The sequence below is a fragment of the Salmo salar genome, chromosome 01 (assembly GCF_965601325.2).
Source record: "Salmo salar chromosome 01, fSalSal1, whole genome shotgun sequence".
Classification (NCBI taxonomy): Eukaryota; Metazoa; Chordata; class Actinopteri; order Salmoniformes; family Salmonidae; genus Salmo; species Salmo salar.
The window spans coordinates 121117366-121132560 of NC_138291.1; the positions used below are offsets into that span (position 1 = coordinate 121117366).

The 15195-nt window shown below is 51.0% G+C and overlaps 1 protein-coding gene across 1 annotated transcript in view; it reads left to right on the forward strand.

Annotated features, from left to right (window-relative positions):
* LOC106613696 (ryanodine receptor 2) overlaps positions 1-15195 on the forward strand; it is a 1296826-nt gene that overhangs the window by 243758 nt on the left and 1037873 nt on the right.

Below are 15195 nucleotides of genomic sequence, written 5' to 3' on the forward strand. Positions count from 1 at the left end.
GTCTAGATACTGCCCTCACTATCCACTGCTGCAGGTCTAGATACTGCCCTCACTATCCACTGCTGCAGGTCTAGATACTGCCCTCACTATCCACTGCTGCAGGTCTAGATACTGCCCTCACTATCCACTGGTCTAGATACTGCCCTCACTATCCACTGGTCTAGATACTGCCCTCACTATCCACTGCTGCAGGTCTAGATACTGCCCTCACTATCCACTGCTGCAGGTCTAGATACTGCCCTCACTATCCACTGGTCTAGATACTGCCCTCACTATCCACTACTGCAGGTCTAGATACTGCCCTCACTATCCACTACTGCAGGTCTAGATACTGCCCTCACTATCCACTGGTCTAGATACTGCCGTCACTATCCACTGGTCTAGATACTGCCCTCACTATCCTCACTATCCACTGCTACAGGTCTCGATACTGCCCTCACTATCCACTGGTCTAGATACTGCCCTCACTATCTACTGCTGCAGGTCTAGATACTGCCCTCACTATCCACTGCTGCAGGTCTAGATATTGCCCTCAATATCCACTGCTGCAGGTCTAGATACTGCCCTCACTATCCACTGGTCTAGATACTGCCCTCACTATCCACTGCTGCAGGTCTAGATACTGCCCTCACTATCCACTGCTGCAGGTCAATATACTGCCCTCACTATCCACTGCTGCAGGTCTAGATACTGCCCTCACTATCCACTGGTCTAGATACTGCCCTCACTATCCACTGGTCTAGATACTGCCCTCACTATCTACTGCTGCAGGTCTAGATACTGCCCTCACTATCCACTGCTGCAGGTCTAGATACTGCCCTCACTATCCACTGCTGCAGGTCTAGATACTGCCCTCACTATCCACTGGTCTAGATACTGCCCTCACTATCCCCTGGTCTAGATACTGCCCTCACTATCCACTGCTGCAGGTCTAGATACTGTCCTCACTATCCACTGCTGCAGGTCTAGATACTGTCCTCACTATCCACTGCTGCAGGTCTAGATACTGCCCTCACTATCCACTGGTCTAGATACTGCCCTCACTATCCTCACTATCCACTGCTACAGGTCTCGATACTGCCCTCACTATCCACTGGTCTAGATACTGCCCTCACTATCTACTGCTGCAGGTCTAGATACTGCCCTCACTATCCACTGCTGCAGGTCTAGATACTGCCCTCACTATCCACTGCTGCATGTCTAGATACTGCCCTCACTATCCACTGGTCTAGATACTGCCCTCACTATCCACTGCTGCAGGTCTAGATACTGCCCTCACTATCCACTGCTGCAGGTCCAGATACTGCCCTCACTATCCACTGCTGCAGGTCTAGATACTGCCCTCACTATCCACTGCTAAAGGTCTAGATACTGCCCTCACTATCCACTGGTCTAGATACTGCCCTCACTATCCGGTGCTGCAGGTCTAGCTACTGCCCTCACTATCAGCTGCTGCAGGTCTAGATACTGCCCTCACTATCCACTACTGCAGGTCTAGATACTGCCCTCACTATCCACTGCTGCAGGTGTAGATACTGCCCTCACTATCCACTGGTCTAGATACTGCCCTCACTATCCACTGGTCTAGATACTGCCCTCACTATCCACTGCTGCAGGTCTAGATACTGCCCTCACTATCCACTGCTGCAGGTCTAGATACTGTCCTCACTATCCACTGCTGCAGGTCTAGATACTGTCCTCACTATCCACTACTGCAGGTCTAGATACTGCCCTCACTATCCACTACTGCAGGTCTAGATACTGCCCTCACTATCCACTGGTCTAGATACTGCCCTCACTATCCACTGGTCTAGGTACTGCCCTCACTATCCACTGGTCTAGATACTGCCATCACTATCCACTGGTCTAGATACTGCCCTCACTATCCTCACTATCCACTGCTACAGGTCTAGATACTGCCCTCACTATCCACTGGTCTAGATACTGCCCTCACTATCCACTGCTGCAGGTCTAGATACTGCCCTCACTATCCACTGCTGCAGGTCTAGATACTGCCCTCACTATCCACTGGTCTAGATACTGCCGTCACTATCCACTGGTCTAGATACTGCCCTCACTATCCACTGGTCTAGATACTGCCCTCACTATCCACTGGTCTAGATACTGCCCTCACTATCCACTGGTCTAGATACTGCCCTCACTATCCACTGGTCTAGATACTGCCCTCACTATCCACTGGTCTAGATACTGCCCTCACTATCCTCTGGTCTAGATACTGCCCTCACTATCCACTGCTGCAGGTCTAGATACTTCCCTCACTATCCACTGCTGCAGGTCTAGATACTGTCCTCACTATCCACTACTGCAGGTCTAGATACTGCCCTCACTATCCACTGGTCTAGATACTGCCCTCACTATCCACTGGTCTAGATACTGCCGTCACTATCCACTGGTCTAGATACTGCCCTCACTATCCTCACTATCCACTGCTACAGGTCTCGATACTGCCCTCACTATCCACTGGTCTAGATACTGCCCTCACTATCTACTGCTGCAGGTCTAGATACTGCCCTCACTATCCACTGCTGCAGGTCTAGATACTGCCCTCACTATCCACTGCTGCAGGTCTAGATACTGCCCTCACTATCCACTGGTCTAGATACTGCCCTCACTATCCACTGCTGCAGGTCTAGATACTGCCCTCACTATCCACTGCTGCAGGTCTAGATACTGCCCTCACTATCCACTGCTGCAGGTCTAGATACTGCCCTCACTATCCACTGGTCTAGATACTGCCCTCACTATCCACTGGTCTAGATACTGCCCTCACTATCCACTGCTGCAGGTCTAGATACTGCCCTCACTATCCACTGCTGCAGGTCTAGATACTGCCCTCACTATCCAGTGCTGCAGGTCTAGATACTGCCCTCACTATCCACTGCTGCAGGTCTAGATACTGCCCTCACTATCCACTGGTCTAGATACTGCCCTCACTATCCACTACTGCAGGTCTAGATACTGCCCTCACTATCCACTACTGCAGGTCTAGATACTGCCCTCACTATCCACTGGTCTAGATACTGCCGTCACTATCCACTGGTCTAGATACTGCCCTCACTATCCTCACTATCCACTGCTACAGGTCTCGATACTGCCCTCACTATCCACTGGTCTAGATACTGCCCTCACTATCTACTGCTGCAGGTCTAGATACTGCCCTCACTATCCACTGCTGCAGGTCTAGATACTGCCCTCAATATCCACTGCTGCAGGTCTAGATACTGCCCTCACTATCCACTGGTCTAGATACTGCCCTCACTATCCACTGCTGCAGGTCTAGATACTGCCCTCACTATCCACTGCTGCAGGTCAATATACTGCCCTCACTATCCACTGCTGCAGGTCTAGATACTGCCCTCACTATCCACTGGTCTAGATACTGCCGTCACTATCCACTGGTCTAGATACTGCCCTCACTATCCACTGGTCTAGATACTGCCCTCACTATCCACTGGTCTAGATACTGCCCTCACTATCCACTGGTCTAGATACTGCCCTCACTATCCACTGGTCTAGATACTGCCCTCACTATCCACTGGTCTAGATACTGCCCTCACTATCCTCTGGTCTAGATACTGCCCTCACTATCCACTGCTGCAGGTCTAGATACTTCCCTCACTATCCACTGCTGCAGGTCTAGATACTGTCCTCACTATCCACTACTGCAGGTCTAGATACTGCCCTCACTATCCACTGGTCTAGATACTGCCCTCACTATCCACTGGTCTAGATACTGCCCTCACTATCCACTGGTCTAGATACTGCCGTCACTATCCACTGGTCTAGATACTGCCCTCACTATCCTCACTATCCACTGCTACAGGTCTCGATACTGCCCTCACTATCCACTGGTCTAGATACTGCCCTCACTATCTACTGCTGCAGGTCTAGATACTGCCCTCACTATCCACTGCTGCAGGTCTAGATACTGCCCTCACTATCCACTGCTGCAGGTCTAGATACTGCCCTCACTATCCACTGGTCTAGATACTGCCCTCACTATCCACTGCTGCAGGTCTAGATACTGCCCTCACTATCCACTGCTGCAGGTCTAGATACTGCCCTCACTATACACTGCTGCAGGTCTAGATACTGCCCTCACTATCCACTGGTCTAGATACTGCCCTCACTATCCACTGGTCTAGATACTGCCCTCACTATCCACTGCTGCAGGTCTAGATACTGCCCTCATTATCCACTGCTGCAGGTCTAGATACTGCCCTCACTATCCAGTGCTGCAGGTCTAGATACTGCCCTCACTGTCCACTGCTGCAGGTCTAGATACTGCCCTCACTATCCACTGGTCTAGATACTGCCCTCACTATCCACTACTGCAGGTCTAGATACTGCCCTCACTATCCACTACTGCAGGTCTAGATACTGCCCTCACTATCCACTGCTGCAGGTCTAGATACTGCCCTCACTATCCACTGGTCTAGATACTGCCCTCACTATCCACTGCTGCAGGTCTAGATACTGCCCTCACTATCCACTGCTGCAGGTCTAGATACTGCCCTCACTATCCACTGCTGCAGGTCTAGATACTGCCCTCACTATCCACTGGTCTAGATACTGCCCTCACTATCCACTGGTCTAGATACTGCCCTCACTATCCACTGCTGCAGGTCTAGATACTGCCCTCACTATCCACTGCTGCAGGTCTAGATACTGCCCTCACTATCCACTGGTCTAGATACTGCCCTCACTATCCACTACTGCAGGTCTAGATACTGCCCTCACTATCCACTACTGCAGGTCTAGATACTGCCCTCACTATCCACTGGTCTAGATACTGCCGTCACTATCCACTGGTCTAGATACTGCCCTCACTATCCTCACTATCCACTGCTACAGGTCTCGATACTGCCCTCACTATCCACTGGTCTAGATACTGCCCTCACTATCTACTGCTGCAGGTCTAGATACTGCCCTCACTATCCACTGCTGCAGGTCTAGATATTGCCCTCAATATCCACTGCTGCAGGTCTAGATACTGCCCTCACTATCCACTGGTCTAGATACTGCCCTCACTATCCACTGCTGCAGGTCTAGATACTGCCCTCACTATCCACTGCTGCAGGTCAATATACTGCCCTCACTATCCACTGCTGCAGGTCTAGATACTGCCCTCACTATCCACTGGTCTAGATACTGCCCTCACTATCCACTGGTCTAGATACTGCCCTCACTATCTACTGCTGCAGGTCTAGATACTGCCCTCACTATCCACTGCTGCAGGTCTAGATACTGCCCTCACTATCCACTGCTGCAGGTCTAGATACTGCCCTCACTATCCACTGGTCTAGATACTGCCCTCACTATCCCCTGGTCTAGATACTGCCCTCACTATCCACTGCTGCAGGTCTAGATACTGTCCTCACTATCCACTGCTGCAGGTCTAGATACTGTCCTCACTATCCACTGCTGCAGGTCTAGATACTGCCCTCACTATCCACTGGTCTAGATACTGCCCTCACTATCCTCACTATCCACTGCTACAGGTCTCGATACTGCCCTCACTATCCACTGGTCTAGATACTGCCCTCACTATCTACTGCTGCAGGTCTAGATACTGCCCTCACTATCCACTGCTGCAGGTCTAGATACTGCCCTCACTATCCACTGCTGCATGTCTAGATACTGCCCTCACTATCCACTGGTCTAGATACTGCCCTCACTATCCACTGCTGCAGGTCTAGATACTGCCCTCACTATCCACTGCTGCAGGTCCAGATACTGCCCTCACTATCCACTGCTGCAGGTCTAGATACTGCCCTCACTATCCACTGCTAAAGGTCTAGATACTGCCCTCACTATCCACTGGTCTAGATACTGCCCTCACTATCCGGTGCTGCAGGTCTAGCTACTGCCCTCACTATCAGCTGCTGCAGGTCTAGATACTGCCCTCACTATCCACTACTGCAGGTCTAGATACTGCCCTCACTATCCACTGCTGCAGGTGTAGATACTGCCCTCACTATCCACTGGTCTAGATACTGCCCTCACTATCCACTGGTCTAGATACTGCCCTCACTATCCACTGCTGCAGGTCTAGATACTGCCCTCACTATCCACTGCTGCAGGTCTAGATACTGTCCTCACTATCCACTGCTGCAGGTCTAGATACTGTCCTCACTATCCACTACTGCAGGTCTAGATACTGCCCTCACTATCCACTACTGCAGGTCTAGATACTGCCCTCACTATCCACTGGTCTAGATACTGCCCTCACTATCCACTGGTCTAGGTACTGCCCTCACTATCCACTGGTCTAGATACTGCCATCACTATCCACTGGTCTAGATACTGCCCTCACTATCCTCACTATCCACTGCTACAGGTCTAGATACTGCCCTCACTATCCACTGGTCTAGATACTGCCCTCACTATCCACTGCTGCAGGTCTAGATACTGCCCTCACTATCCACTGCTGCAGGTCTAGATACTGCCCTCACTATCCACTGGTCTAGATACTGCCGTCACTATCCACTGGTCTAGATACTGCCCTCACTATCCACTGGTCTAGATACTGCCCTCACTATCCACTGGTCTAGATACTGCCCTCACTATCCACTGGTCTAGATACTGCCCTCACTATCCACTGGTCTAGATACTGCCCTCACTATCCACTGGTCTAGATACTGCCCTCACTATCCTCTGGTCTAGATACTGCCCTCACTATCCACTGCTGCAGGTCTAGATACTTCCCTCACTATCCACTGCTGCAGGTCTAGATACTGTCCTCACTATCCACTACTGCAGGTCTAGATACTGCCCTCACTATCCACTGGTCTAGATACTGCCCTCACTATCCACTGGTCTAGATACTGCCGTCACTATCCACTGGTCTAGATACTGCCCTCACTATCCTCACTATCCACTGCTACAGGTCTCGATACTGCCCTCACTATCCACTGGTCTAGATACTGCCCTCACTATCTACTGCTGCAGGTCTAGATACTGCCCTCACTATCCACTGCTGCAGGTCTAGATACTGCCCTCACTATCCACTGCTGCAGGTCTAGATACTGCCCTCACTATCCACTGGTCTAGATACTGCCCTCACTATCCACTGCTGCAGGTCTAGATACTGCCCTCACTATCCACTGCTGCAGGTCTAGATACTGCCCTCACTATCCACTGCTGCAGGTCTAGATACTGCCCTCACTATCCACTGGTCTAGATACTGCCCTCACTATCCACTGGTCTAGATACTGCCCTCACTATCCACTGCTGCAGGTCTAGATACTGCCCTCACTATCCACTGCTGCAGGTCTAGATACTGCCCTCACTATCCAGTGCTGCAGGTCTAGATACTGCCCTCACTATCCACTGCTGCAGGTCTAGATACTGCCCTCACTATCCACTGGTCTAGATACTGCCCTCACTATCCACTACTGCAGGTCTAGATACTGCCCTCACTATCCACTACTGCAGGTCTAGATACTGCCCTCACTATCCACTGGTCTAGATACTGCCGTCACTATCCACTGGTCTAGATACTGCCCTCACTATCCTCACTATCCACTGCTACAGGTCTCGATACTGCCCTCACTATCCACTGGTCTAGATACTGCCCTCACTATCTACTGCTGCAGGTCTAGATACTGCCCTCACTATCCACTGCTGCAGGTCTAGATACTGCCCTCAATATCCACTGCTGCAGGTCTAGATACTGCCCTCACTATCCACTGGTCTAGATACTGCCCTCACTATCCACTGCTGCAGGTCTAGATACTGCCCTCACTATCCACTGCTGCAGGTCAATATACTGCCCTCACTATCCACTGCTGCAGGTCTAGATACTGCCCTCACTATCCACTGGTCTAGATACTGCCCTCACTATCCACTGGTCTAGATACTGCCCTCACTATCTACTGCTGCAGGTCTAGATACTGCCCTCACTATCCACTGCTGCAGGTCTAGATACTGCCCTCACTATCCACTGCTGCAGGTCTAGATACTGCCCTCACTATCCACTGGTCTAGATACTGCCCTCACTATCCCCTGGTCTAGATACTGCCCTCACTATCCACTGCTGCAGGTCTAGATACTGTCCTCACTATCCACTGCTGCAGGTCTAGATACTGTCCTCACTATCCACTGCTGCAGGTCTAGATACTGCCCTCACTATCCACTGGTCTAGATACTGCCCTCACTATCTACTGCTGCAGGTCTAGATACTGCCCTCACTATCCACTGCTGCAGGTCTAGATACTGCCCTCACTATCCACTGCTGCATGTCTAGATACTGCCCTCACTATCCACTGGTCTAGATACTGCCCTCACTATCCACTGCTGCAGGTCTAGATACTGCCCTCACTATCCACTGCTGCAGGTCCAGATACTGCCCTCACTATCCACTGCTGCAGGTCTAGATACTGCCCTCACTATCCACTGCTGCAGGTCTAGATACTGCCCTCACTATCCACTGGTCTAGATACTGCCCTCACTATCCGGTGCTGCAGGTCTAGCTACTGCCCTCACTATCAGCTGCTGCAGGTCTAGATACTGCCCTCACTATCCACTACTGCAGGTCTAGATACTGCCCTCACTATCCACTGCTGCAGGTGTAGATACTGCCCTCACTATCCACTGGTCTAGATACTGCCCTCACTATCCACTGGTCTAGATACTGCCCTCACTATCCACTGCTGCAGGTCTAGATACTGCCCTCACTATCCACTGCTGCAGGTCTAGATACTGTCCTCACTATCCACTGCTGCAGGTCTAGATACTGTCCTCACTATCCACTACTGCAGGTCTAGATACTGCCCTCACTATCCACTACTGCAGGTCTAGATACTGCCCTCACTATCCACTGGTCTAGATACTGCCCTCACTATCCACTGGTCTAGGTACTGCCCTCACTATCCACTGGTCTAGATACTGCCATCACTATCCACTGGTCTAGATACTGCCCTCACTATCCTCACTATCCACTGCTACAGGTCTAGATACTGCCCTCACTATCCACTGGTCTAGATACTGCCCTCACTATCCACTGCTGCAGGTCTAGATACTGCCCTCACTATCCACTGCTGCAGGTCTAGATACTGCCCTCACTATCCACTGGTCTAGATACTGCCGTCACTATCCACTGGTCTAGATACTGCCCTCACTATCCACTGGTCTAGATACTGCCCTCACTATCCACTGGTCTAGATACTGCCCTCACTATCCACTGGTCTAGATACTGCCCTCACTATCCACTGGTCTAGATACTGCCCTCACTATCCACTGGTCTAGATACTGCCCTCACTATCCTCTGGTCTAGATACTGCCCTCACTATCCACTGCTGCAGGTCTAGATACTTCCCTCACTATCCACTGCTGCAGGTCTAGATACTGTCCTCACTATCCACTACTGCAGGTCTAGATACTGCCCTCACTATCCACTGGTCTAGATACTGCCCTCACTATCCACTGGTCTAGATACTGCCGTCACTATCCACTGGTCTAGATACTGCCCTCACTATCCACTGGTCTAGATACTGCCCTCACTATCTACTGCTGCAGGTCTAGATACTGCCCTCACTATCCACTGCTGCAGGTCTAGATACTGCCCTCACTATCCACTGCTGCAGGTCTAGATACTGCCCTCACTATCCACTGGTCTAGATACTGCCCTCACTATCCACTGCTGCAGGTCTAGATACTGCCCTCACTATCCACTGCTGCAGGTCTAGATACTGCCCTCACTATCCACTGGTCTAGATACTGCCCTCACTATCCACTGGTCTAGATACTACCCTCACTATCCACTGCTGCAGGTCTAGATACTGCCCTCACTATCCACTGCTGCAGGTCTAGATACTGCCCTCACTATCCAGTGCTGCAGGTCTAGATACTGCCCTCACTATCCACTGCTGCAGGTCTAGATACTGCCCTCACTATCCACTGGTCTAGATACTGCCCTCACTATCCACTACTGCAGGTCTAGATACTGCCCTCACTATCCACTACTGCAGGTCTAGATACTGCCCTCACTATCCACTGGTCTAGATACTGCCGTCACTATCCACTGGTTTAGATACTGCCCTCACTATCCTCACTATCCACTGCTACAGGTCTCGATACTTCCCTCACTATCCACTGGTCTAGATACTGCCCTCACTATCTACTGCTGCAGGTCTAGATACTGCCCTCACTATCCACTGCTGCAGGTCTAGATACTGCCCTCAATATCCACTGCTGCAGGTCTAGATACTGCCCTCACTATCCACTGGTCTAGATACTGCCCTCACTATCCACTGCTGCAGGTCTAGATACTGCCCTCACTATCCACTGCTGCAGGTCAATATACTGCCCTCACTATCCACTGCTGCAGGTCTAGATACTGCCCTCACTATCCACTGGTCTAGATACTGCCCTCACTATCCACAGGTCTATATACTGCCCTCACTATCTCCTGCTGCAGGTCTAGATACTGCCCTCACTATCCACTGCTGCAGGTCTAGATACTGCCCTCACTATCCACTGCTGCAGGTCTAGATACTGCCCTCACTATCCACTGGTCTAGATACTGCCCTCACTATCCACTGGTCTAGATACTGCCCTCACTATCCACTGCTGCAGGTCTAGATACTGTCCTCACTATCCACTGCTGCAGGTCTAGATACTGTCCTCACTATCCACTGCTGCAGGTCTAGATACTGCCCTCACTATCCACTGGTCTAGATACTGCCCTCACTATCCTCACTATCCACTGCTACAGGTCTCGATACTGCCCTCACTATCCACTGGTCTAGATACTGCCCTCACTATCTACTGCTGCAGGTCTAGATACTGCCCTCACTATCCTCTGCTGCAGGTCTAGATACTGCCCTCACTATCCACTGCTGCATGTGTAGATACTGCCCTCACTATCCACTGGTCTAGATACTGCCCTCACTATCCACTGCTGCAGGTCTAGATACTGCCCTCACTATCCACTGCTGCAGGTCTAGATACTGCCCTCACTATCCACTGCTGCAGGTCTAGATACTGCCCTCACTATCCACTGGTCTAGATACTGCCCTCACTATCCACTGGTCTAGATACTGCCCTCACTATCCAGTGCTGCAGGTCTAGATACTGCCATCACTATCAGCTGCTGCAGGTCTAGATACTGCCCTCACTATCCACTGCTGCAGGTCTAGATACTGCCCTCACTATCCACTGCTGCAGGTCTAGATACTGCCCTCACTATCCACTGGTCTAGATACTGCCCTCACTATCCACTGGTCTAGATACTGCCCTCACTATCCACTGCTGCAGGTCTAGATACTGTCCTCACTATCCACTGCTGCAGGTCTAGATACTGTCCTCACTATCCACTACTGCAGGTCTAGATACTGCCCTCACTATCCACTACTGCAGGTCTAGATACTGCCCTCACTATCCACTGGTCTAGATACTGCCCTCACTATCCACTGGTCTAGGTACTGCCCTCACTATCCACTGGTCTAGATACTGCCGTCACTATCCACTGGTCTAGATACTGCCCTCACTATCCTCACTATCCACTGCTACAGGTCTAGATACTGCCCTCACTATCCACTGGTCTAGATACTGCCCTCACTATCCACTGCTGCAGGTCTAGATACTGCGCTCACTATCCACTGGTCTAGATACTGCCTTCACTATCCACTTGTCTAGAACTGCCCTCACTATCCACTGGTCTAGATAATGCCCTCACTATCCACTGGTCTAGATACTGCCCTCACTATCCACTGGTCTAGATACTGCCCTCACTATCCACTGGTCTAGATACTGCCCTCACTATCCCCTGCTGCAGGTCTAGATACTGCCCTCACTATCCTCTGGTCTAGATACTGCCCTCACTATCCACTGCTGCAGGTCTAGATACTGCCCTCACTATCCACTGCTGCAGGTCTAGATACTGTCCTCACTATCCACTACTGCAGGTCTAGATACTGCCCTCACTATCCACTGGTCTAGATACTGCCCTCACTATCCACTGGTCTAGATACTGCCCTCACTATCCACTGCTGCAGGTCTAGATACTGCCCTCACTATCCACTGCTGCAGGTCTAGATACTGCCCTCACTATCCAGTGCTGCAGGTCTAGATACTGCCCTCACTATCCACTGCTGCAGGTCTAGATACTGCCCTCACTATCCACTGGTCTAGATACTGCCCTCACTATCCACTACTGCAGGTCTAGATACTGCCCTCACTATCCACTACTGCAGGTCTAGATACTGCCCTCACTATCCACTGGTCTAGATACTGCCGTCACTATCCACTGGTCTAGATACTGCCCTCACTATCCTCACTATCCACTGCTACAGGTCTCGATACTGCCCTCACTATCCACTGGTCTAGATACTGCCCTCACTATCTACTGCAGGTCTAGATACTGCCCTCAATATCCACTGCTGCAGGTCTAGATACTGCCCTCACTATCCACTGGTCTAGATACTGCCCTCACTATCCACTGCTGCAGGTCTAGATACTGCCCTCACTATCCACTGCTGCAGGTCAATATACTGCCCTCACTATCCACTGCTGCAGGTCTAGATACTGCCCTCACTATCCACTGGTCTAGATACTGCCCTCACTATCCACTGGTCTAGATACTGCCCTCACTATCTACTGCTGCAGGTCTAGATACTGCCCTCACTATCCACTGCTGCAGGTCTAGATACTGCCCTCACTATCCACTGCTGCAGGTCTAGATACTGCCCTCACTATCCACTGGTCTAGATACTGCCCTCACTATCCCCTGGTCTAGATACTGCCCTCACTATCCACTGCTGCAGGTCTAGATACTGTCCTCACTATCCACTGCTGCAGGTCTAGATACTGTCCTCACTATCCACTGCTGCAGGTCTAGATACTGCCCTCACTATCCACTGGTCTAGATACTGCCCTCACTATCCTCACTATCCACTGCTACAGGTCTCGATACTGCCCTCACTATCCACTGGTCTAGATACTGCCCTCACTATCTACTGCTGCATGTCTAGATACTGCCCTCACTATCCACTGCTGCAGGTCTAGATACTGCACTCACTATCCACTGCTGCATGTCTAGATACTGCCCTCACTATCCACTGGTCTAGATACTGCCCTCACTATCCACTGCTGCAGGTCTAGATACTGCCCTCACTATCCACTGCTGCAGGTCCAGATACTGCCCTCACTATCCACTGCTGCAGGTCTAGATACTGCCCTCACTATCCACTGCTGCAGGTCTAGATACTGCCCTCACTATCCACTGGTCTAGATACTGCCCTCACTATCCGGTGCTGCAGGTCTAGCTACTGCCCTCACTATCAGCTGCTGCAGGTCTAGATACTGCCCTCACTATCCACTACTGCAGGTCTAGATACTGCCCTCACTATCCACTGCTGCAGGTGTAGATACTGCCCTCACTATCCACTGGTCTAGATACTGCCCTCACTATCCACTGGTCTAGATACTGCCCTCACTATCCACTGCTGCAGGTCTAGATACTGCCCTCACTATCCAGTGCTGCAGGTCTAGATACTGCCATCACTATCAGCTGCTGCAGGTCTAGATACTGCCCTCACTATCCACTGCTGCAGGTCTAGATACTGCCCTCACTATCCACTGCTGCAGGTCTAGATACTGCCCTCACTATCCACTGGTCTAGATACTGCCCTCACTATCCACTGGTCTAGATACTGCCCTCACTATCCACTGCTGCAGGTCTAGATACTGTCCTCACTATCCACTGCTGCAGGTCTAGATACTGTCCTCACTATCCACTACTGCAGGTCTAGATACTGCCCTCACTATCCACTACTGCAGGTCTAGATACTGCCCTCACTATCCACTGGTCTAGATACTGCCCTCACTATCCACTGGTCTAGGTACTGCCCTCACTATCCACTGGTCTAGATACTGCCGTCACTATCCACTGGTCTAGATACTGCCCTCACTATCCTCACTATCCACTGCTACAGGTCTAGATACTGCCCTCACTATCCACTGGTCTAGATACTGCCCTCACTATCCACTGCTGCAGGTCTAGATACTGCGCTCACTATCCACTGGTCTAGATACTGCCGTCACTATCCACTGGTCTAGAACTGCCCTCACTATCCACTGGTCTAGATACTACCCTCACTATCCACTGGTCTAGATACTGCCCTCACTATCCACTGGTCTAGATACTGCCCTCACTATCCACTGGTCTAGATACTGCCCTCACTATCCCCTGCTGCAGGTCTAGATACTGCCCTCACTATCCTCACTATCCACTGCTACAGGTCTCGATACTGCCCTCACTATCCACTGGTCTAGATACTGCCCTCACTATCTACTGCTGCAGGTCTAGATACTGCCCTCACTATCCACTGCTGCAGGTCTAGATACTGCCCTCAATATCCACTGCTGCAGGTCTAGATACTGCCCTCACTATCCACTGGTCTAGATACTGCCCTCACTATCCACTGCTGCAGGTCTAGATACTGCCCTCACTATCCACTGCTGCAGGTCAATATACTGCCCTCACTATCCACTGCTGCAGGTCTAGATACTGCCCTCACTATCCACTTGTCTAGATACTGCCCTCACTATCCACTGGTCTAGATACTGCCCTCACTATCCAGTGCTGCAGGTCTAGATACTGCCCTCACTATCCACTGCTGCAGGTCTAGATACTGCCCTCACTATCCACTGCTGCAGGTCTAGATACTGCCCTCACTATCCACTGGTCTAGATACTGCCCTCACTATCCACTGGTCTAGATACTGCCCTCACTATCCACTGCTGCAGGTCTAGATACTGTCCTCACTATCCACTGCTGCAGGTCTAGATACTGTCCTCACTATCCAATGCTGCAGGTCTAGATACTGCCCTCACTATCCACTGCTGCAGGTCTAGATACTGCCCTCACTATCCACTGCTGCAGGTCTAGATACTGTCCTCACTATCCACTACTGCAGGTCTAGATACTGCCCTCACTATCCACTGGTCTAGATACTGCCCTCACTATCCACTGGTCTAGATACTGCCCTCACTATCCACTGGTCTAGATACTGCCGTCACTATCCACTGGTCTAGATACTGCCCTCACTATCCTCACTATCCACTGCTACAGGTCTCGATACTGCCCTCACTATCCACTGGTCTAGATACTGCCCTCACTATCCTCACTATCTACTGCTGCAGGTCTAGATACTGCCCTCACTATCCACT